This window comes from Puma concolor, chromosome B4, assembly GCF_028749965.1.
Source record: "Puma concolor isolate L17-30 chromosome B4, mPumCon1.1.hap2, whole genome shotgun sequence".
Lineage (NCBI taxonomy): Eukaryota > Metazoa > Chordata > Mammalia > Carnivora > Felidae > Puma > Puma concolor.
The window spans coordinates 71,489,050-71,514,504 of NC_141673.1; the positions used below are offsets into that span (position 1 = coordinate 71,489,050).

At 37.5% G+C, this 25,455-nt stretch overlaps 1 protein-coding gene and 1 long non-coding RNA gene across 4 annotated transcripts in view; one reads left to right on the top strand and one right to left on the bottom strand.

Annotated features, from left to right (window-relative positions):
* Nucleotides 1-25,455, bottom strand: part of TMEM117 (transmembrane protein 117) — a 497,242-nt gene that overhangs the window by 405,601 nt on the left and 66,186 nt on the right. The window lies entirely within an intron of this gene.
* Nucleotides 1-25,455, top strand: part of LOC147579213 (uncharacterized) — a 62,867-nt gene that overhangs the window by 14,129 nt on the left and 23,283 nt on the right. Inside the window, exon 2 of the long non-coding RNA XR_015253664.1 lies at nucleotides 4,158-4,273. This is a non-coding gene — a long non-coding RNA (uncharacterized LOC147579213). The remainder of the gene's footprint in view (nucleotides 1-4,157; nucleotides 4,274-25,455) is intronic.

Here is a 25,455-nt window from a genome sequence, read left to right on the forward strand (position 1 = left end):
GGGAAGAAAAAAAAGGAAAGTTAGGGAGGGAGGGAGCCAAACCATAAGAGACTCTTAAAAAACTGAGAGTAAACTGAGGGTTGATGGGGGGTGGGAGGGAGGGGAAAGTGGGTGATGGGCATTGAGGAGGCACCTGTTGGGATGAGCATTGGGTGTTGTATGGAAACCAATTTGACAATAAATTTCATATTAAAAAAAATAAAATAAAATAATAAAATAAAATAAAATAAAAAAAGAATGTAGCAAAATATATATATATATATATATATATATATTTATTTATTTATTTCCATCTGGAAATTGTCTCTCTAGGGATAGACAGTAGCTCTCATGTAGGTTATTGAGTATAGGAAGAAATCTTTTAAGATTTAATTACTAAACTTTTCCTTGTACCTCACTTTTATTAAAATAGCACTTTAGATTTCATTTGGAAACCAGAAACATTACCCCGTAGCCAAAACTCTAAATAGAGAAAAAAAAAAAAAAAAAAAAAGGAGATTTGGTTACATCATTATCATCTGGTTTCTTGTCCTGCACAAGAGAAGCAAAGAGCAAACCTGAAAGTCAGGGGGGATGTTAATTGTAACTAAAAGCAGAATGTGGAAAACTTTCTCTTGAAGCCAACAATACTATAAACTAGCACAGCAAATTACAACCCCACAGAACTTGTTGATTAATTGAATCAATAATTATGGAAAGCCAGAGATTTGCAATTCTCCACACAATACATTGTCAAGAACATGATAAATAGATAGTAAGCATAGAATGCTTGAGAGTAAAAAACTCATGCCATGAATATCTTAAAGCAAACTGTAAGGAATATTATTCATTCATTGAGCAAATATTGTTGAATGTGTTCCGATTAAATCAGCCATGGTTCTAGGTACTAGAGACACAGCTGAGAGCAAGCCAAGAAGGTGTTTAAAGTCCATCATTATTTAGGTGATTAGTGAAAATGTGATCTTATTTTAGACTCACAGGCTCTCTTTGTTCAAGGTTCCCTTTGCTGCAAGTCCTTTCAGCTTCAAACTAAGATTTATTTAATCCAGCAGTTTATAACGAAGAACAGCAAAGATCAGTTAATTAGAATTCCTTGAAAAGTTAAATGTGAATTTCCTTGACATATGCATATATGCAAAAATTACTAATGGATTTATTTTAAAGGTCAAATCGTAACGCTGGCAGTTGAAGAGTGCTTCGTAAATAAAACACTGGATTAAGTGTACAGTGGCTGAAATAACATAAAGTTAGTAAAAAGGGAAATGTGACCGTACCATTTATGCTGTCATTGCCAAGCTCATTGTCTGGCACTAATTTCAGTCATTAGCGTCATTAGAACAAAATGGCAGGTTAACATTGCCTGAAATTCACTTGCAACGCACAATAAAAGTGCTGCAATATGTGAAGGACAGAACTGGTGTGACTCAAATGTTGAGTTAAATCACATTATAAAAATTTCCCGTAAGTTACTTCAAGGTGAACTCACTGAGTGCCCATCCTAATGCTAGAAATATATATGTATACATCACCATCAGCTGACTGCTGTTTAAGTGACTTCTCATGCCAGCTAATCAAATCAAGAACCTCAGTGTTACCTGAAGGTGTCACAGGAAAATGTGCTGCCTCTGCCCTGTAGCATAACCATACATTTGGTTTGGCTGGGACAGTAGTGGCTTATAACTGTTGTCCTGACATAATTATTAATAATGTCCCCTTCCTAAGTGTACTGGTCTGGGGAATAAATTATATGTCACCTTTTCTATAGGCCACAGAATTCAGAATTTTACAATACTTTCCTTTAGAGGGCTTTTGTAAATAACTGAGTGAAGACAGTCCTTATAGGTCAACAATAACAAAAGGCATCACAAAGAAGGTTAGGTATATTGCTGACAAGGTCGTAAGTGACTTCTATTTTAGTCATAGATGTATCTGTAAATATGAGTGTATATTTACATTATTAATAAAATTTGTCTTGGACTGTATGGAGCATCGCCTTTGATATATATGGTCAAGGTAATGGTAAAATGACCCTTAGGACAGCAGAAGCATTAAGATGGTACACAAGTCTGGGGGTGCCTGGGTGGCTCAGTTGGTTAAGCGACTGACTTCAGATCAGGTCGTGATCTCACGGTTCCTGGTTCAAGCCCTGCTTTGGGCTCTGTACTGACAGCTCAGAGCCTGGAGCCTGCTTCTGATTCTGTGTCTCTTGCTCTCTCTCTGCCCCTCCCCTGCTCACACTCTCTTCCTCTGTCTCCAAAATAAATAAACATTTTTATTTTTTTTATTTTATTATTTTTGAGACAGAGAGAGACAGAGCATGAACAGGGGAGGGGCAGAGAGAGAGGGAGACACAGAATCTGAAACAGGCTCCAGGCTCTGAGCTGTCAGCACAGAGACCGACGCGGGGCTTGAACTCACGGATCATGAGATCGTGACCTGAGCTGAAGTCGGCCGCTTAACCGACTGAGCCACCCAGGCGCCCCAAAATAAACACTTTTTTAAAAAAAAAAGAAAAGAAAAATACGGTACACAAGTCTGTGTACATGTTGGAAGACACAGGGAATGGCTGTTATGAATGTTAGTTAAAGTCAATTAAAATGGCCTAAAACCTCGGAATCGTTCCTGGAAATACAGTAGGTTTGGGACCGCTAGCATGTCATAAAATTCTAACAAGATTAATGATCTAAAGGCATATTTAAAAATATATACTGCTCCTACATATGTAATGGAAAATAAAAAGAGACATGTGTAATAAGGAGAAATATGGAGAAACAATTTGGTTTTGGGGGGATTTTTGCTACTATGTTCTCATTGGCAAAATAAAAAGGAGTTATTTCCTTTCTACCTCATAACCAAATTTTTATCCTGAGTTCCCTTTTGTTCATGTGTGATTCTCACAAGGAGGCCTTGAACAAATAAATAAATCTCAGAGAAGATGAAGTGTCCATGCTTCCACATAAGAGATGGGGGTAGTCCTACTCCTGGGAATTCGTGAAAGCAAGGGATTCGATAGAGCAAGGGCTTCTAGGTTCATAAAAGATACAATCATTTAAGCCTCCAAGGCGGCAGAACATCATCTGGATTTGATTACATGCACGCTGATGAGAGCTAAAGTATCAAGGGTCATGGCATTAAAGTCAGGCAAGGAGACTGAACTACCCCCAAGGGAATAAGGCCAGTAGAGCAGCCACCAACCTCCATTAGGAATACAACAACCTGAACAGGATTCCAGTCAACTGTTGGAGGAGGTCATGGAGAGGACATGATCACCGGTTGACAGTCAAGCTAGACCTGGGCAATCAGATGCTCCTCACCCCTCCCCCTGTCATTGGAATGCACGGTCCACACACAGGTGGGAGCTGTTTTCAAGGATGTACCCTTGAAGGAACAATGAGTTATTTAAACTGTCTAGATTTTATAAGTGATTGAACTCAATTAAGGCCTCTATATGAATTTTTTTTTAATTTTTTTCAACATTTATTTATTTTTGGGACAGAGAGAGACAGAGCATGAACGGGGGAGGGGCAGAGAGAGAGGGAGACACAGAATCGGAAACAGGCTCCAGGCTCTGAGCCATCAGGCCAGAGCCTGACGCGGGGCTCGAACTCACGGACCGCGAGATCGTGACCTGGCTGAAGTCGGACGCTTAACCGACTGCGCCACCCAGGTGCCCCTCTATATGAATTTTTTAAGACTGTAGCAAGCAAGTACAGAGATCTAGTTTTGTGGCCGCCGAAGGCAAGCCTCATTACATGTTCTCTTGCTTATTAAAACTGCCACTTCCCAATCTGAAAGGGCCTGTCTCTTCTTTTTTTTTTAATTTTTATTTTAATTACATCCAAATTAGTTAGCATATAGTGCAACAATGATTTCAGGAGTAGATTCCTTAATGCCCCTTACCCCTTTAGCCCGTTCCCCTTCCCACGACCCCTCCAGTAACCCTCTGTTTGTTCTCTATATTTAAGAGTCTCTTATGTTTTGTTCCCCTCCCTGTTTTTACATTATTTTTGTTTTCCCTTCCCGATTATGTTCATCTGTTTTGTCTCTTAAAGTCCTCATATGAGTGAAGTCATATGATATTTGTCTTTCTCTGACTGACTAATTTCGCCTGCCTCTTCTGTCTCTGGTTGCCCTCCATGTATGGGGGCCGGTTTCAGATTTTACCTGAGAAATCCCCAAGGTTGCAAACCAACACCATCTTAAGCAGCACCATCGTGCCAAAGAGGTGGCCAAAGACCATCACCCAAGCAGCATTAGAAGAAGCAGGGAGCAGGTAAATACAGATGAAGGATTTGAGACTTTAGAGATAAAAAAGGTAAGGTGAAATATTACCAATATTGTACTCTCTGCTCACCTTGGTAAGCAGGAACTCACAGCAAGATTTATTTAATAATATAAAGGGGAAACTGTGGCTTTACACATAAGACCCTGACCAGGAAATACAAAAGGATGAATGAAGGTGGCACTTTCCTCAAAAAGACATCAAGCTGAAATGAACACTACTATCCGTGAAATCTACTGCTCCAAAACCTCCTATAGTACGTGATGGTCAACCATATACATAATGTATACTTAATGGATACATACATAAGAAAAAATGTAATCCACAGCTATTTATAAATTCTCAATTTGTTAAGGTCAAAAGATAGTCAAATTTGGAATAGCAGGCATTCCACATACCAGTAAGAATGTTCTCTGTTGCAAGTAACAGAGAAAGAAGGAAGGAAGAAAGGAAGGAAGGAAGGAAGGAAGGAAGGAAGGAAGGAAGGAAAGAAAGAGAAAGAAAGAAAGAAAGAAAGAAAGAAAGAAAGAAAGAAAGAAAGAAAGATGAAAGAAAGAAAGGGAAAGGGAGAAAAGGGGAAAGAGAAAGGGAGAAAGAGAGAGAGAGAGAAGAAGGGAAAGGGAGGGGAGCGAAGGGGAAAAGAGGAGAAAGAAAGGGAGAGGAGGGGAAAGAAGGAAGGAGAGGGGAGGAAAGGCAAGAGGAGAGAAGGGGATGGGAGGGGAGGAGAAGGGAGGGGAGGGGAAGGGAAGGGAAGGGAAGGGAAGGAAGGAAAAAAAAATGAAAACCAGCTTTAAAATATAAGGAGTCTTTCTTTATTGGCTTCTCATATTTTCTAACAAACATGCTTGCTCCCTAAAAAAAAAAATTAATCTTCTTAACGTATATGCTCAGAAAATAATGTGGATTTAGTTTCACTAAAGGAATTAAATGACTTCAATCAAAACTTGACCCAGCACTCACAAAATGTAACCAAGGTTTGAATTATCTCCATTTCCCAGCTTCATTTCTTCAGAGTGGGGTCCCATCATACCCAGCTCCTCCAACATGTTCATACATACCGTCTGTAGTCCCAAGATGATTGCAGCAACCCCAAGTAATGTCTTCATTTTTGTCCAGGGGGGAAAACATGATGCTTTTGCCTCACTATTTCTAAGGAAAGTTATGTGATTCACTCTCATTGAGCTTGTTTGGGTCCTGAACCAATCACTACTGGCACAGTTATGAAAAGCAATGATTAGTTAACCCTATGTCACATGTGAAACTCCTAAAGCCAGATTAATTACCTAATAATACTACATTGATCCGCAAACGCAAATCAAGTATGGCAAACATTGTCACAAAAGGCAGAACCACAAAATGGAAGATCCCGGGGTCCTTGAATCCCTGATTAAAACAGAAGTACCTTCTCAGTTTTAGGCTTCATATGGGTGAGAAATTCAATTGAGATGCACTCATTATATATTTTTACTACTGAAGCTAATATTATCTTACCAGATACAAGATGACCAATAGATCAAAGGCACAGAGAAGGAAAAAAACGGGGTTTAAAATGGCCAACATGGAATCTTTATTTCCTGGTCTTTCTTTATATCTCTAGTACTCAGCACAATATATGGCAAAATATCTGCATTAAATTAAATACTTATGGAGAAATTCTAGAAGGAAAATTAAGACCTGCCCACAAGAAAAGGTACACATTTTCCAAGAGAAAAATTCTATAAGTAAAATATGGAGGAAAATACATCTTGTTGGCAATGATGCCATCACTCACACAGCTCAACCTCAGAACACCTAAGGCCCAAGACTTTGCATAATTTATTGTCTACTTGTGTGTGCCACATCCATCTATAAACTGAAACACAATGAGGCCCACATTTGTCTTCTTCACCACTGGTATCGCCATGGTACTGGCACATAGCATGTCTTAGATAAATATTTGTCCAGTTGCTAAACAATGAAGTGATACAATACAAAATTGAACAATAGTTCAATATTCTACTATATGACTACAATCCTGGATCTCTGTAGATCTGGCAATTTATACCTACCCTCTGAGCCCTATGGAACCCATCAGTTCTTTGACCTTCACCTCCGCATTTTATCCCCATCTCCCCTACTTCCTCTTATTTAGCATGATACTTCTGTTTCCTTATCAAACTTTCTTTTCCTCAACACCTTTGTTTCCTGTGTACCCCATACCTGTCTTACACTTGCCTGCAAAACCCCAGCTCCGATTCAACGCTATGGTTCGCTTTCTCTGAATTCGGTCAACTGCTGTAGAAAAAAACTGAACACAAGTTGATTAATAACTCACTACATAATCATGATCCCCACTTTCAGCAGCTACCACAGCACCGCACATTAGTAGTTTTCCTTGTACTTGTCAGTCTCTTTCCCATTCTCCTCAGCACTCATTTCACACTTTACCCCAAAGCTCCTACTAAGCCTCTCTCACTCTCAGAATATAACCTTGGTCCCAACCCCAGGGAAAACTGCTGCCACCAAACATGATTTCCTTCAACTTCCTGGCCACTCACATACATCCACTTTCTAGTCACACTTCCTTCCCTTGTTTCTCAGAGGATGCAGAGCTCATCCCACAAAAAGGACCCACTTATGCCTTCTTAAAACTATACCCCCCACCCCCACCCTTGAGGCCTGGTCCATCAGCCATCCTTTCTTTTCTTTGTATTTCCAGTCTCTCCCTCTCTTCTGGTTCTCTTCCCTCTGCCTCTAAATCCTAAGTCTGTCCTAAAGGCAGTGCTTTCGTGACCTCATGTCCTTGAACTACCATCCATTCTTCTCTTGTCCAGATTTCAAGAAAAAGTAGTATGCACCATGCCCACTCCGAGATCTTACTTGCAATGCAAACATTCTACTGAAATTGTTCTGGCAAATGTTGAAGACTCCCACGTTGAAAAATCCAGTAGAAATACGTTGGTCTTTAATTTACAGGACATCTCCTGTATCTGATATGGCAGTTGTCCACTCTTGTCCTTTTTGACACTAACTTCCGTGGCTTCTCTAACACCAAACACTCTTTGTTCTTTTTCTACTTTCCTGATTATTCTTAGTCACCTTTTTGGGCATCTCTTCTACTCATCCCGTAAATGATGATGTTCCCCATGATCAGTCTCATATTATTGCATGATCTCATCCCCTGTTATGGGTTTAATATCCACTATCTCCAGCACAGACTTTTCCTCCCAAGCTTCAGACTGAAAGAGTCAACTGCTCACTCCACTCCTGAATGTCCTATTGCCAACTCAAACTCAGTATACAAAAATGGATTCAAAATCTCCATCCCTATCTCCAATCTGACCTTTTCTATAGCTAAATCCACTCCAACTTCTGACTTTACCACCTTGTTATTTTCAACATAACAAGATAGAATTCATTCTTAATTTTTTTCTGCACACCTGCCATTTCAATCAACAGTCATATTATTTTATGACCTTACATCCATATTCTTCTCTCACAATTTTGGTTTCATTGTCTCTGCATGGGAGCATTACAACAACCTCACTGGTCTTCCTCATTCCAAACTTTTCCACCCCAAATCCAACCTCTAGACAGCTAATAGATCTGACTGAAATACAAATGTGGTCACATTGTTCCATCAACGATCACCATTTCCCCACTGTAATTCAAGCTCCAAAATATGCTACAGAAGGCGTTGCTTGATTTGACCCAAGCTTACCTCTCCTTTCTCACCACCACCTGCCCTCCACTCTAGTCCCATCAACACTAAACAGATTTCAGCCTCTTATACTCATGCTGAACCCTCTGCCTGGGATACTCTTCCTTCCCATCTCTCGACTAACTCCTGCATTTCCTGTGAGCTGTAAAATGCTGGGCAGAGATGATCTCTTCTAGGTAGTTATCTTCACTGTTAAACATTTCATGTATTAGAGTCACAGAAAGAGCTTACAGGATGTACTCTTTCAGGAAGTAATAAGTTCCCTTCAGTGCAGACAAGAAGAAATGGCCACCAGCCAGGTATAGTTTAAAGGGCTGGATTAAATGACTTTTAACATCCCACTCTAGGATTATAGGATTTGTTTAGTCAGTGAGAGATTAGTGTAGTATGCTAGCTCAAAACACTTTAAGTTAAAAAGAGAAATCCTTACCTATTGAGAGAAAAAATGTTCCTCCTAATGTTTTATCTGTCATTGTATGCCTCTCTAATGTGTAAAATGAATCTAAAGTAACACAGTGATAAGATTCCTTAAAGGCCAAGTTAATATTTAACATTTTAAATATGAGAACACTTGACAATAATGTAAGTCCTATTTCTTATGTCTAGAATAAGAGAATAAAGGATAAAAATAAATTGGATCAGAGCATTTCAATATTAATTGAACTTCACTTCCAATTAGACTACAATAAGTATACAAAGTATTCACAGCTGATTTGTGTTCTAATTTATAAGAACATTATATAACTTTTTTAACATTAGTCATTGAAAATGGCAACAGAATAAAAATAACTAAAATAAAACAGTCAGTCCTTGGATAGAACATCAAGAAAGAAAATTATCTAACAAAACACATCAGAATATCATTAGGGAGAAAGCATGTTCTAGTTAAGACAAATGTGGCATTATATAATAAGTATAAAATCATAAAACTTTTATGCCTTAAGGGCGCCATTCTATTAATATTCAGATTAAGTCGTTATTTCAGTGTACAAAGAGAATTAAAAAAAACACTAAACAGATGGTTTTCCTTCATATTAGGAGTAGGAGCTTAACACATAAAGTGTTTATTATTCACTGAATTTGACAGAAAACCAAATATTGAGAATTGAAATATAACCCCATATAATACTACAAATATGTATTATAATATGTAATTCAAAAGAGATTCTAAAAAGAACAAAAATAAGACCATGGTTAGATACCCATAAATGATGGTGTTTTCAGACCTAGAGCATAATGTCAACTTCAAACTTTTGAAGGGGTTCCTGAGTGGCTCAGTCAGAGGAGCATTTGACTTCAGCTCAAGTCATCATCTCAGGGTTTGTGAGTTCGAGCCCCGTGTCGGGCTCTGTGCGAACAGCTCAGAGCCTGGAGCCTGCTTCAGATTCTGGGTCTCCCTCTCTGCCCCTCCTTTGCTCGCATGATGTCTCTCTCTCTCTTTCTCTCTCTCTCTCTCTCTCTCTCTCTCAAAAATAAATAAACATTTAAAATTTTTAAGTGTACATATTACAAATTTGTAGTAAAACATATTATCAACTAAATAAACACATTGATATAAATAATTCTCCCCAGAAAAAGCTGTAACAAACCTTCCATTTTATTGAGAGAGGCTAAGTATTTTACTATAATAATATGGCTCTTTCCATTACTACTCTTAGGATTACTGACTTAAATTGCTTACTATTGCTCAAGAGGAAAAATTAGGTCCCCAAAGGAAATAAAAGTATTCATTTATTATTATCTACTTTTCCTGTTAAAGGAAAAAAATAGCCACTGCATAAAAGAATACTAAATTGACATTACAACTTAGCTTGTGGCCCAAGAGAAGATTTAGCAGCACACTTAATTTATGCATCCATATAATATTGTAATATTCTGTTATTTTCATGAAAATCAATTTGTTCTGTATCTTCCAGATTTATACAGGTAAAATCATACTAAACAGCATTTTTAAGATCAAAACCCATCAAAAAAGTAAAAGTTTATAAAATATGTTCTGAAATGTTAGAGGTTGTGGTTATTATTACAATTTGTATTTCAAAATGGGCAACAGAATAGAAAATATAGCTCCCTATTCTTAAAAAATTAATATAATCACAACTATTAATAAATTTTTATGTCTTCATCATTATATTGGTACCAGTTTTGAAAAACAATAATACACTTCAAAAATAAGTTTTCAAAAAAATAAGTTTTCATTTAATCTCAGGCATTCTATTAACCCATCTAAAAAGGAAACATTAAATTGTCAAGACTAATCCCCTATAGGCTGATCAATGGTTTGAAGCAATCCTGATCAGTCACAAGGTAATTGTCCACATGGCTGGGACACAAGCTCCTGATCATTCATGGGGTAGAGGGGACAGGAGGGTCTGGTCCTCCCATTACCATAAATGCTAGGAAAGCAAAAACAGGTCAGAGGCCAAAATTCTAGTATTTCTATTATCTGCATTCATGTATCCAGGTCTCTTTGATTTCCCATCTATCTTGAACTTGGTTTTCATTCATAGCTTCCCATAAGTCCTCTAACTTAGACTGGTTTCTTGTACTTGCTATTTTCTCTACCCATTCCATTTTTAGACTCACTAAATATATTGAAAATTCATAACGGGTGTCTACTTCCATTTATAAGACGCCTGGAAATCACCACTTCATCCTAATAACACATACAAAGCAGAACAGTTTTAAAATGAACAACTCTCCTAGGACCTGCAAGAGAGGTGAGGACACAGGGAAAACTCTTGCCGCTCAAGACCGGAGAGACAGACAGGCAGATAGCTTACCACAGCAGAAACTGGCAACTGAAAACTGCCTTGGGAAACAGCACTGGGGTAAGAAAACTTGAACTGTAGTGAACAAATTGTTGGAAGCCCAATGTGGACAAGTCTGAAAGTTAAAAACTCGAGGAAGGCACAGCCACAGTGGAGGCCTCATGCTTTTGTAAATTTTACGTCCAGAAACTCAACCAGAATCCCACAGTAAACACTGGAGAAACCAGACCTACCTGCTGAGGTTCTATCAAAGCCTGACCGACCTGGAGGAAAAGAAATACTCAACTCCAGCCTACTCGAGCCATCCTCTCCCAGTCAAAGTGGTGGAGAGGTGATTGAGAAGTACTTTAGGAAGTTCACAGACCAGAAATATAGTCTCACTAAAAGACTGAGATCTAATCACAGGACTATAGGACGCTCTCTTACCCCTACACCTCGCCACCACATCACTAAAGCGTTCCTTTTACCTGGTACATCATGTTCAGTTGTCAAGAAAACATTACAAGGTATATTAAAAGGAAAACAAAAAAAAACACCATTTGAAGAGACAAAGCAAGCACTAGAACCTGACATGGCAATGATATTGGAATTATCAGGCCAGGAATTTAAAACGATTAATAAGCTAAGGGCTCTAATGGGTAAAGTAGACAGCATGTAAGAACAGGTGGTCAATGTTAGCAGGAAGATGGATTTCCTAAGAACCAAAAAGAAATGCGGGAGATAAACATTGTAATTTAGATGTAATTTAGAAATTAAGAATGCCTTTGATGGGCTTATTAATAGACTACACATGGCTGAAGAAAGAATCTCAGAACTTAAAGATAGCTCAATAGAAACCTCCAAAAGTGAAAAACAAAGAGAAAAAAGACCAGAAAGGGTAGAAGAGAATATCCAAGGACTCTGAGGCAACTAGAAAAGATGTAATATACGTGTAATGAAGATACTAGAAGGAGAAGAAAGAGAAAAAGGAACAGGAGAAATACTTGAATAATAATGACTGAGAATTTCCCCAAGTTTATGTTTAGCATTAACAAGTAACAGATCTGGGAATCTCAAGAAACACCAAGCAGGATAAATGCAAAACAAAACAAAAAACCCTAAATCTAGACATATCACTTTCAAGCTACAGAAAAATCAAAGATAAAGAAAAAAAAAATCCTAAAAGAAACGGGGGGGGGGGGGGGAAGGCGAACCTTCCCTATTGAGAAACAAAGATACTAACTATATCCAACTACCCAACTTCTTCAGAAACAATGGAAGCAAAAAGACAATGGTGTGAAATATTTAAAATGTTGAGAGGAAAAAAAAATACTAACCTAGAATTCTGTACTCTGTGAAATTATCCATCAAAAGTGAAGAAGAATAAAGACTTCCTCAAACAAACAGAAACCAGGAGAATTTGTTGCCACTAGTCCAGTCTTGCAAGAAATGTTAAAAGAAGCTCTTTTGAGAAAAGGGAAGAATATATGTCAGAAACTCAGAACTACATAAGAAAGGACGAATATCCAAGGAGGAAGGGAAGGTAGAATGAAAGCCTTTTTCTCTTATTCTTAATTGACCAAACCAATACATTTGTTCAAAATAATAATAGCAACAACATATTCAAGTATGCACACTTATGCATATATCTTATATATGTATATATGTATATGTATGTATGTGTGTGTGTGTATATATACACACACACATATGTACACATGACATGAATGACACCAATGATACAGAGATGGGGAAAACAATTAGGATTATTTTATTATTTCAAAGTATTCACATACCTGTAAAGTAATACAGTGTTACTTGAAAGTTGATTGAATTAGTTGTAAATATATATTGCAAACTCTAGGGCAATCACTAAATAAAGTTGTTGTTGATTTTTAATGCTAGCTGAGGGGCACCTGCATGGCTCAATCAGTTAAGCATCCAACTCTTGGTTTTGTCTCAGGTCATGATTTCACCATTCATGGGTTCAAGCCCTGACAGTATGGAGCCTGCTTGGGATTATCCATCTCTCTCTGTCTCTCTCTCTCTCTCTCTCTCTCTCTCTCTCTCTCTCTCTCTTCCCTGCTCTCCTTCTCTCTCTCAAAAATAAACATTTAAAAAAGTAAAAAATAAAAATGCTAGCTGATGTACTAAGGAAGGAGAGAAAATGGAATAATATAAAATGGTGCCCTATTGGGCAGCATCAGAGAAGCTTCTAGTCTAGTGCTAATTCTCCCCCACTACCCCGCTTTTGAGTGTTCTACCTAAGGCACCATAAATGGTAAGGTTTTGCTTCTCTGCCCTGTGGGCACACAAACTATCCCAGGCCCTGTGTGAGCACCAAGGACTTTTTCCCATGCTCCTCTGGAGTGATTCTTTCCCTCACTGTGGGGCTTTCCTTATGTGCATGTGCTGGTCACACCTTACTTGAAGACTAAAGGGAGATCTGCTGGACTGTGGAGTTACTTTTCTGTGCTATGCTCTCCCCTCCAATACCTGCCCTGTGAGTTCTAGCTGTCTCAGCCTCCCCACATACCCAGCTCTGTCTCCTCAACTCACAGAGATCCCAGCCTCTGCCTGATGTCCTCCTTCCTGCACTGAAGCCAGGAAACTCTCCAGGGATGTAAGCTGGAGTAACTGTAGGCCTCTCTTTTATTAAAAGATACAGAAAAAATTTGGGGTGCCTGGGTGGTTCAGTAAGTTAAGGGTCTGACTACGGCTCAGGTCATGATCTCATGGCTTGAGTTCGAGCCCCACATCGGGCTCTGTGCTGAAAGCTCAGACTCTGCAGCCTGCTTTGGATTCTGTGTCTCTGGCTCTCTCTGCCCCTTCCCTGCTTACACTCTATGTCTCTCTCTCAAGTAAACATTAAAAAAACAAAAAAGATACAGAAAAGATCTTAAAATCAGACAGTAAAGATAGATTACTTCAGAGCAACAACACTTATCCTGACAGAAGACTTCCCAACAGTAACAAAAGATGTCATAAAACAGTGCTTCAAAGTACTACTGACCTAGAATTATGCTCCTAGTGCAAATATCCATCATAAAGAAGGCACCTGTTTGAAGACATCAAAGAACAAACAAGGCAGCCAAGATTTAAAGGGCCAAGATCCCTGACAGAAGAAAAATGCACTTAAATGAACTCCTTGTTTATTACTGCTTTTTCCCCTTGGAAGATCTGCTGATTTTCAGTGTAGGACACAGGAACCACATGGAAAACTGTGGCCTAGAGTTTGAGGCAGTCTTAGCGAGTCAGGGAGACAGAAATTGAAATTCAGGGCTCCAAATGCAACCAGGACATAAGGAATCAAAGTATCAGAAAAAGGGAAACTCAAAGTGAGCCCAAACATCTAATACAATTTCATACAGAGCATTTGTTGACACCTAAACTATGTAGGTGAGAGATGAAACCAAGAAAATAACAGCTGATAAGAGAAAACAGTTAAGCATGGATTTTAGTAGACTCATGATGCTCAGGAAACAAAATTGGAATTCAGGATATACCAAAGTCCAGAGTGTCAGTTGTGACACACGAGGGACTGTATCACAAGAGTAAAAACAAACCAGAAAGAGACCAACCCAAACAAAGCCTAAAACCCAGTTTTTATTTGCTTACCAGAAGAAAATTAAATTTTCCCTAGGGAAGATCATTATAAACCTCTAAAGTTCTTCACACATTAGGTATACAAGGAAACAAGACAAGAAAAATTATTGAAAATCAAGAGGAAAAAAACAATATAAGCAGACTCACTGATGATGCACATATTGTAGTTCTAAGACCTGGAAGTCAAAATAACTATATCAATATGCTCTAGAAAATAGATGAAAAGATTATGAATTTTACCAAAGAACTGGAATATATTTTTGAAAATCAATTGGAAATCTAGATCTGAAAGATAATAACTGAAATTAACACCTTTAGATTCAATTGAAGTTACCTATGTACCTACTATGTGATTCCACTTATGTAAATTTCTAGAAAATGCAAACTAAACAGAAAAGTAAACTGCCTAGAGGTGGAGAGGGATGAGAGAAAGGGATTACAAATGTTCATGAAGACATTTTTATCTTAATTGTGGCAATGGTTTCACAGATGAATACATAGTTCAAACTTTACAAAACTATACAGTTAAATATGTGCAGTATGTCAATTATATCTCCATAAAGTTGCTTAAAATTAAATAACAATAATACTATTTTTTAGGACTTAAAACAGATGTTTTAAATTCAAGGAATTTAGGTTTATGACAAAAGTAGGTCAAAAGATAGAAAGAGGTAAGTGGAGTTACAGCTGTAAAGTTCTTATGAAATGTTGGCAATATTAATTAAAGACAGACTCCAGTAAGTCAATTATATATTTTACTTTCAAGATAATCACTAAGAAAATAAAAATATGTACAACTAACAAAGTAATAGAATGAGAAAAAAATAAAATATAAAAAATATTTAATTTATCCAAAGGAAAGCAAAGAGAAGGAAAAAAGAACTTAGGAATGATAAGGCAAACCAAAAGCTAGTATACAGCAAAATGCTAGATTTAAACACAAATATATTGGTAATTAGTAAGTTCAAATGGACTAAATATTCGACTTAAAACTGTCACAAAGATTTAAAAATATTTTAAAGCATAACAATTTAGAGAGTATGTCCCCTATATATACCCCCATAAACCTTTATTTAAAAACCTTCTCGGGGCGCCTGGGTGGCTCAGTCGGTTAAGCGTCCAACTTCTCTCAGGTCATGATCTCACAGTCCGTGGATTCGAGCCCCGCGTCGGGCTCTGTGCTGACCACTCAGAGCCTGGAGCCTGCTTCAGATTCTGTGTCTCCCTCTCTCTCTGACCCTCCCCTGTTCATGCTCTGTCTCTCTCTGTCTCAAAAATAAATAAACATTAAAAAAAAAAAAATTTTTTTTAAATAAAAAAATAAAAACCTTCTCAAGGTTGTACATCAAGGTAAATAAACCTGACTCCAGAAATGACCTCTGGAGAAATACCTGAGACAAAAAGGAATGGTGAGAAAAGAAACTGATCAACATGTATCAAATCTAAGCAAACATCATTTGTATAAAATACTAAAAATGTTAGTGTCTACTTTGTGGGTTAAAAAAAGCACTAGAATACTGAACAATAAACCCATATAAGTAAGAAGAGGTTGACCCTAGTTAAAATGTTCTAAGGAATTTTCATCATTTGGGAGGTGATTAAGGCTTTGATTAGCTGTAAGGGTGCCTGGGTGGCTCAGATGGTTGGGTGTCATACTCAATTTCTGCTCAAGTCATGATCTTGTAGTTCATGGGATTGGGCCCTGTGTCAGGCTCTGTGCTGACAGAGTGGGCCTGCTTTGGATTCTCCCTCTCTATCTCTTTCTATCTCTCTCAAAATAAATAAATATACATTTTAAAAAAGACATTGATTAGCTGTGGACTTGCTAATATGTACAGTAAAATTGCAAGGTTAGCCACTTAAAGAGTGAACATTGAATGCATAACTTATAAACTCAATGGAGGTATAGAGAAGGGATAGAAAAATGAAAGGAAGGAACTAACGAACAAAATCCAATCAGCCTCCCGCACCTAAAAAAAAGAAAGAAGTTAAAGCTGTAGTAGTAAAAAACACACAAAAAGTGGTAGAATCAAATCACAGTATGTAGTAATATATTGACCTTGTTAGCTAAAAGACAATCATTGTTAGATAAAAGAAAAATAACTAACAGGAAAACAAAATCAAAGAGGTGTGTTTGCAAGAAACCTGTGTAAGAATATAGTAAGGTTGGAAGTAATAGATTATAAAATTATATACTAGACAAAACTAACCAAGTGAAAACTAGGATAGGTATAAATTCTAAACAAAATAAATTTTAGGTGAAAAACTAACATTAGGAATAAAAAGAATAATTATATAATGACAAATATTAAATTCTCCAGGTAAATACAATGATTTCAAAATTGTTTGTACCAAGTAAGATAGATTCAAAATGTATAAAATGGGGGCACCTGGCTGGATCAGTCAGCGGAGCATGTGACTCTTGATTTTGGGGTTGTGAGTTCAAACCCCATGTTGTGTGTAGAGATTACTTAAAAATAAAATCTTAAAAAAAATTAACGTAGAAAATGAAGTCTAATAAAACCTTAGAGAGAAATTAAGAAATCCATAATCATGGGTCGCCTTGGTGGTTCAGTCGGTTATGCGTCCAACTTCATTTAAGGTCATGATCTCACATTTCGTGAGTTCGAGCCCCACGTTGATCTCTGTGCTGACAGCTCAGATCCTGGAGCCTGCTTTGGATTCTGTGTCTCCCTCTCTCTCTGCCCATCTCCGCTCACACTCTTATCTCTCTCTCTCTCTCTCTCAAAAATAAATAAACATTAAAAAAAATTTTTTTAATCATTCTATAGTCTAAAAAAAAAAGAAATCCATAATCATAGTGTGAGATTTTAATATCCCTCTTACTTATTGACAAATCATGTAGACAAAAAAAAGTAAGAATAAAATAGAATATATCAATAATACGATTATAACTTGACTTAATGAACTTACATTTAATCCTGTATGCAACAATTTTTTTCCACTTTTGGGGGAAAATAAGTACAAATCTGAAACAAGAGCTTATAAATTTGGAAGCACTGGGAAACCATACCATTGGCAAGGATTTCAACTTTGAGTACATAAAATCCTGAAGCTATAGTAGTGATGAGATACCAGGCTTAAACAGCACCCTTCCCCACCAACAGTGGCAGCGACATCAACAGAGGGTACTACAACACAATATAACTGACTATTAGGGTACCTGGGCAGCTCAGTCGGTTCAGGGTCCAACTGTTGGTTTCGGCTCAGGTCATGATCTCATGGTTTCATGAGCTCGAGCCCCATGTCAGGCTCTGTGATAGCAGCATGAAACCTGCCTGGGATTTCTCTTTTTCTCCCTCTCTCTCTCTCTCTCTCTCTCTCTCTCTCTCTCTCTCTCTGCCCTTCCCCCACTTGTGCTCTCTCTCAAAATAAATAAATAAATAAACTTAAAAAAAAAAAAAGAATGTAACAGACTACTTCATCAGTCTATATAATATCCCCCTGGAGACCACAAGAAACAAGTGCTTGAGATTTTAAAGAAGGCTAGAAATTACAGGTTTGCCAAGAAACAGTGACATTGGGTTATGCATGTAAATGTGGCTCTCTAACTCAATCCAATACTTTTAAACAAAACAAACATTTGTAAGTATGGTAGCCAATCTCCAAGATGGCCCTAAGTCTCACCTCTCACTAGTCATCCCACGTTTAGTATCCTCCCACAGTGAAGGGCAACTGGTCTATGTGACTAATAAAATATGGCTGAAATGACAATGAGTGCCTTCCAAAGCCAGGCTGTGAAAGGCAATGCAGTTTCCACCTTGGTCTCTTTCTTGAATTGCTTATTCTGGGGTAGATCAGTTGTCGTGTCTTGGGGCAATGAAATTGCCCTATGGAAAATCCACATGGTGAGGAATTGAGGATTCCAGCCAACAACTAACACCAACTTGCCATCCTATTTGAGAGAGCCATCCTGGAGGAACAACATTCCAATCATGTCTTCACATGACTGTAGCCCTACCTGATATATTCACATTATCCTCCTGAGAGACCCCAAGGAAGAACTATCTAAGCTGCTTCCAAATTCCTCATCCAGAAAAACTGTATGAGATCACAAATATTTATTCTTGTTTTAAGCCTCTGAATTTTGGGATAATTTGTTACATGGTAATAAATAACTCTAGGTTCTATAATTATTCTGAAGGCTAATAGGAGCCACTTGAGAATTTGAGACATAGAAATAACAAAATCTAACATATGTGATTTTATGAGTAAAGATCAGAGACCACAAAATAGAAATAAAAGTATAATATTCATAGTATAAATACTTTAACTTAAAAAAATGTTTGACATTATGATGACAGAGCAAAAGAATCTTTATGAAAATTACCTTTCATAGCACAAAAGCCTTGAAATAATTGAATAATTTCAAAGGACAACCTTGGTGTAGTAAATGTCACTAATGATATTTTCTTTTGATCTCTACTATAATTCACATAATGCATCATATTTCTAACCATATTATATACCCTTTTACTCAGAGTTTTGATGTCTATATTACTGACAAAACAATAAATACAAGAGCTATTTTAGATGATTGGTGTCTATGCAAACTGAATGAAAAGCAATTCATTATAATTTAGATATTAGAATTCTTTCATCTGTAAGCATGCAGGCAATATTGCTTCTGAGTTTTAATCTACTGAGATTTAGAACTTATCTCAGATATACGAAGAATAAACAAGCAAAACAAATAAGAAACCACACCACACTCAGGATAGCCAACAAATTGCATTTACAAAAAAGAGATCAAAATATACAACCCATTAGAATCCACAGTACCATTTTTGCTTGAAATCCTAGTCTTACCAAATCCACTATTTTATTTTATTTAGTTCTTACTTAAAAGACACTTATATAGTGTTATGGTTTTCTAGGCGGTATTATAAGTGTTTCATTAAAGGGGAACTTAATGTAGCCATTCTCCTAAACTTCGATGGCTATAATTTAATATTTAATATTTTTATAGTGTAAATTGCATTCCCATCCTAAACATCACAACTATAACTCTCTATGACTTAAACACTGTGAATATTACTGACATTTACATTTTACTATTACTTTTACATTTACTGACATTACTTACATATACTTTCTGTATATGAAAGCACGAAAAATCTGTGGTTAGAATATTGGTATATTTCTCAATACTTTCAATTCAAAGAACTGTCTGTCCTCAATGCAGTTACATGACTGTGCAAAGTTAAATTGACTATTTTTTTGGTATACTAATTTGAAATTATGACAGAGAAATTGTAAGTTTCTATTTAATCAAGTATGCAAACCAGCAACTTCAGAGAGATTAGTAGGAAAATCATTCCAAATATAATCTCCTTTGAATTAGTCCCTTGTACAGTTTTAGAGATAGTTATTTGCCAGTGCCTAGGGGAAGTAATAACTTATGATGTGTTGGTGGTGAAGAATATTGATATTGTAACAAGCTAGATGCTACTATGGTTTATCATTAGCACATAAGATAAAACAGTGATACTTCAGGGGTGCACTGGGGATCAGGGCCATATTTGTAAAATTACAGTGTGTGACAAGGTGCCCCCCTAACTTGTGCAACAAATACATGAAAAAAAAAAAACAGTTTTAGACAGCGGTTACAGTCAAAGCATCAGCTGAAATCTCAACTATTCCTTGTATTAAATATGTTGGGATAAGTCCGTTATAACTGATCATACCATTTTTCTAATCATCAGATTATCATAAGAGGATTGACACTGTTGGGGGGACTGTCTATTCCCCAGTCCAGGTTGTTTCCTTTCAGGTAGAGAATGCTCCATCAGCTATGTCATCCCTAATCTGTCTCCACTTCCAAGGGAGAAGTGACTTATTTAATTGATCATTTTGGAAGAAGAAAATTGGTGTGTGTGGCTCAGTACCTTTTCTCTAGAGACAAATTCTCTCTTGGAGAGCACCTCAATTCTGTTCCACTCCTCCAGGGGAAGTATGCCAGAGGAGTATTGCCTGGATCAGGCTGAACTGTGAAAGCCCACTTAACTATGGATTTTAGTACCAAGGAGTTCTCTTGCCTGCAGATACAAGCCACTCTCCAGTAGATAGTCTGCCAGAATAGACATGATATTTTGGTCACCATAAACTTTATTTCTGTCTTACTGCTTCACTTATTTAGAATGTGTGCAGAGAAGAGAGGTGCTTCTAATGAAAATAATCAAACATTTCACAAAAAGACAAAACACAACCATTCAGACCCTAACGAGCATTTTCATGTGTTCTAACTTTTTTTTAAGTTTGTTAGTTTGTTCATTTGTTTGTTTTAAGAGACAGAGGAAGGTGAGAATCCCAAGCAGGCTTCACACTGTCAGCGCAGAGCCCAATGTGGGGATCAAACCCGCAAACTGTAAGATCATGACCTGAGCCGAAATCAAGAGTTGGCCACGTAACTGACTGAGCCACCCAGGCGCCCCATTCCAACTCATTCAATAACTACCTAGATTGTTTGAAGTTACAATAAAAGGAAATGTGGCAAAGGTAAGGTTAACAAACTAGCATGGCCTGACCAAAAAAATCTCAATGCAAAGGTGATTTCTAGACCAATTAGAACACAAGAATAACAGCATGTCATGCTAACATCAATTCACCATACTTATCACTTTGTTGCATGCCTTTCCTTACAAAATCACACAGACATTTTAAATCATCAAATATAATTAAACCCAAAGCACAAATAAGGACTACATTTGCCTGCATGTTAATTTCACATCCAGTAGCACTATTTTCCATCACGATTAGGAAGGCATCAGGGATGCCTCATTTTCTTATATGTCCTTAAGTTCAAACAAAGAATTAGAAATAACTGGAATTCATAATCAACCTTTATAGACAATGACGTTACTGCCCCAACGTCTAACTTCATGTCCCTTCCTATCAAGAGAATCCATTGCATGCTCACTACTTTCTAATACCAAAGAAAAGGAAAGACTAGGCAAGTGTTGAAAGAAGCCAGTTTTTGAGATATATTTGGCTTACTGGTTAAATGCAACATAAAGACTCTTTATTGTACTTTTTTCTGGTCCTGCTGACAAGAGGTGTTCTAGTGTTGGAAATCTAGAGAAAAACAAGATTTAGAACTGTCTACAGTGGCGTTCAGAAAGAAAAGTCATGGTAAGAGCATGACAGTGGGCATCTGGGGGATCTGGTAACAACAAGAGGAAAGCAGCCAAACAGAGGCAGAGGTGGAGACGTAGCCAATATAGAAAGCCAGTGAATGGAAAGAATGATAAGAAAGCACAAAGGTGGAACTCATTCACTCAATGAATATTTCTTAAATGACTCTCTATGCAGAGCCTAACTTTAACTACTGTTGTGAACATAAAAACTGCTCCTTCCCTCAAAGAACTTGACATTTAGTTGGGGAAATGAGATACACAGCAGCAAAAAGTAAATAACATCAAAACAAAATGTGATTAACAACTGACTTGTACAGGAAATTTAATACATGAGAATAGAGGGGGGAAGAAAGGAAGAATGGAAAAAAGAATTAATAAAAAATAAAACTTATACTGACTCCTCATCTTTGCCAAGGTCTTTCACATAAATTTCATTCAAATGTCACAGTAAGCACTAGGTATGATTGTCCGCATCCTGTAGATGACAAGGTAAAAGCTCAGAGAGTTACAGTTTTTCCAAAGTCACCTATCTACCAACTTTGAAATGTAGGATCTAAATCTGCCTCTATCAGATTCCCAATCTTTTTTTTTCTTTCCACCAAGCAATATGTTTTTCAATATAAGATATAATATGTAAAGGAAAACAAGCACTGGAAAATGAGCAAAACACATTCATTCATTCATTCATCCAAAATTTTTATTGGTTACCTTCTCTGAGTACGTGTATGTACTGGAGGAAAATGATCAGAAAGAAAATCATGTGTCTACATATTTGAAGTTTCTAGGCTAGAGGTAGGTAGATAGGTAGGAATGGGCCGATAGATGATAGATTGTAGATAGATAGATAGATAGATAGATAGATAGATAGATAGATAGACTGATCAACAAATATAAATAATACATAGCTCAATAAGAAAATGCCAGAGAGGGGCGCCTGGGTGGCGCAGTCGGTTAAGCGTCCAACTTCAGCCAGGTCACGATCTCGCGGTCCGTGAATTTGAGCCCCGCGTCGGGCTCTGGGCTGATGGCTCAGAGCCTGGAGCCTGTTTCTGATTCTGTGTCTCCCTCTCTCTCTGCCCCTCCCCCGTTCATGCTCTGTCTCTCTCTGTCCCAAAAATAAATAAACGTTGAAAAAAAAATTAAAAAAAAAAAAATTAAAAAAAAAAAAAAAGAAAATGCCAGAGAAAAACCAGGAAATGCTATAGGGTTCAAATGAGGAAAGATTACATCATTTCAAGAGAATCAATAAAGGCATTATTAAAAGATGAAAATATGGGCAGGTGTATTATAAATAGAGACAAAGACTGCAGTTACAAAGGACAACATGAGTAACAGTGTAGATGTGGAACGCACAATATAGATCACGATCTGACAAAAAGCAATAGTGTAATTGAAGTGTAAGATATGGGGAGGAGAGTACAGGAGGAAAAAGCAGAAAAGTAAGGATCAGATTGCAGAAGACTTCAAATATCTGGCTAAGTATTATACTTAATTTTGAACACAGTGACTAGGTTTCTGAACAGAGAAGAGACATTCTCTGAATTATGCTACAGAAAATAAACTTAGGGAGGCCTGTGTGGCTCAATTGGTTAAGCATCCAACTCTTGATATGAGCTCAGGTCATGAACTCACAGTTCAGGTTCTACACTGACAGTGCAGAGTCTGCTTGGATTCTCTCTCTCTCTCTCTCTGCCCCTTCCCTGCTCATGCATGCGTGCACGTGCTCTTTTTCTCAAAATAAATAAACTTAGAAAAGAAACTTACACAAAGTCATCTACATTATAAAGAATTAACTTTTTTTTCCTTTTTTTAAATAGGATTCATGCCCAGCATGGAGTCCAACACAGGGTTTGAACTCACAACCCTGAGATCAAGGCCTGAGCTGAGATCAAGAGTTGGACACTTAACCAACTGAGCCATCCAGGTTCCCCAAGAATGAACTTTTAAATGCTACTGACATAGCACAATGGAAAGTACTCTAGGTTTAAATTGGCATGATGAAAAAAAGGGGGGAAGAGGCACAAAGACATTTAAAAGATAAACTCTATAAAATTTGGTAACTGATCGCCTGTTGAGAATAAGGGAGGGAAAGGTCAGAGAACAGCTTCAGTGTTTCATGCTCAGGAAACTGGTCAATGGTAATGGCAGCAACAGAAAAGAGGAAAAGGCAGATATTGACTGTTGGGGTGGAGGGATGCCATGCAGGGAGGACTCTGAGACTGAATGCATAATTCCAGTAGAATACCAGAATGGAGAGGTCCCTTAAGATGTGGGAATATTATGAGTGATGTTGGATCTGGAGATATAAACTCATCTGCATCAGCCCAAGGCTTACAAGTGAAATCTTGAGAGTTAGTAAAGTCAACAAAAGAGCATAAAGCGAGAAAAGGGAATAGAGAGTGCTAGAGACACACACTCAGATTTTTGAATGACAGAAGCAGCCATCTCATGCAATTCACTTAATACTTGTAGGAAACTGGAAAAGAACTAATAAAAAAGACCAAAGGCGGTGGGGGGTGTGGAGGCAGAGAGATACTTTTCACCGTGTAACTCAAATAAGAAAATGCCAAACAAAGTACAGTTAATAGTATTAAATGGCACAAAGGCTAAACAGAATGAAGACAGGAAAGAGGATTTGGTGTATGGGTGGTCAATCACCACCGAAGAAGTGCTTTCAGAAGCACGGTGAGAAAGTTACAGTGGTTTTGAGTGTTGGGTAAGGCAGACAGCCATGGAACACAGTAGACTGTTCGGGAGACACGCACAGAGCCAACAGCAACAAGACCCACTTGACACATTGTACCAGGCAAGCAGCAAATTAGTTTTTAAAAAGAAGGATAGGAAAGGAAAGGAAAAAAATTTCAAAGAAAAGCTCTAGAGCCCATAAAGCATTTATCTTGAAAAATAAAATCAGAAGTAGCATCCAATTAACTAATTAACTACCAAGTTATACAAAGCTGTCCAAAAGGATTAACATGGTGAAATAACCTTTTGTTTGGCAGTGATTAATTTTCAGGTGAGGTTAGCATTGAAGAACTTTGCTGTTACCTTTTGTCACAATTTGGTGACAAGTTAGAAAAGAAGTCAAGACAAAAGTATTCAAAATCCCTGCAAGAGATATTTTAAAACTGGAACAAAAAACATGGCTGATGATATAAAAATCACCATCAATTTTAATCAGACTAGACCAAATGGAGGTTGCATACACAAAAAGGGTGCTGTCGCTAATTATTAAAAACAAAACAAAACAAAACAGTGTTTGGGTGAGGACAGAATGATGCCTCTCATAACAGCCATAATCACAGCACTGTGCTGGGAGTCCTACACCAGCACGGAGGCAATGTTTTTGTCAAATAAATGTGAGTGTGTCTGACAGTTATGTTCTATCACTATGTCCTTGATGATAAGAGAATTCTGGTGGGGCAGACATAGAAACTGAAGGATTCCCCTACCCACCAGAGAAGAACACTAAGGTATCAATCTAACAAACTGGTATGGATGACTCATTGCCACAGCCCAGCCACCTGGAATAGAGATCAAACAGAAATCTAAATCAACCTCACCCAAGCAATGTCTAAAATTACAAACCAAGTCTATGCAACTACATGATAGGACAAGGGCATCTCTAAGATTACTCCAGCTCCAACATTCAATGTGTTTATAAATCCTCATCTTTTCTTTCTGCCTGATAAAAATCAAAAGAAACCTAACATTAGAAATAAGTTAAAAAGTTGGTTTGAAAATTCAAGTAAGAATTATGAACCTTCCTGGTTTTATGTTAGCCCAGGAACTTGGGAAAGAAATCAAGCTAACAACTATACCCATACATTTATGAAATGCATAATGAGTAAGGGTGAAGGCTCAGGAGACAGTCAACCAAGTTTGATTCCTGGTTTAACCACTGCCCATTGGGGTGACTTAGACCCAGTGATGTAGCTCTTCCCTGCCTGGGTTCTTCAT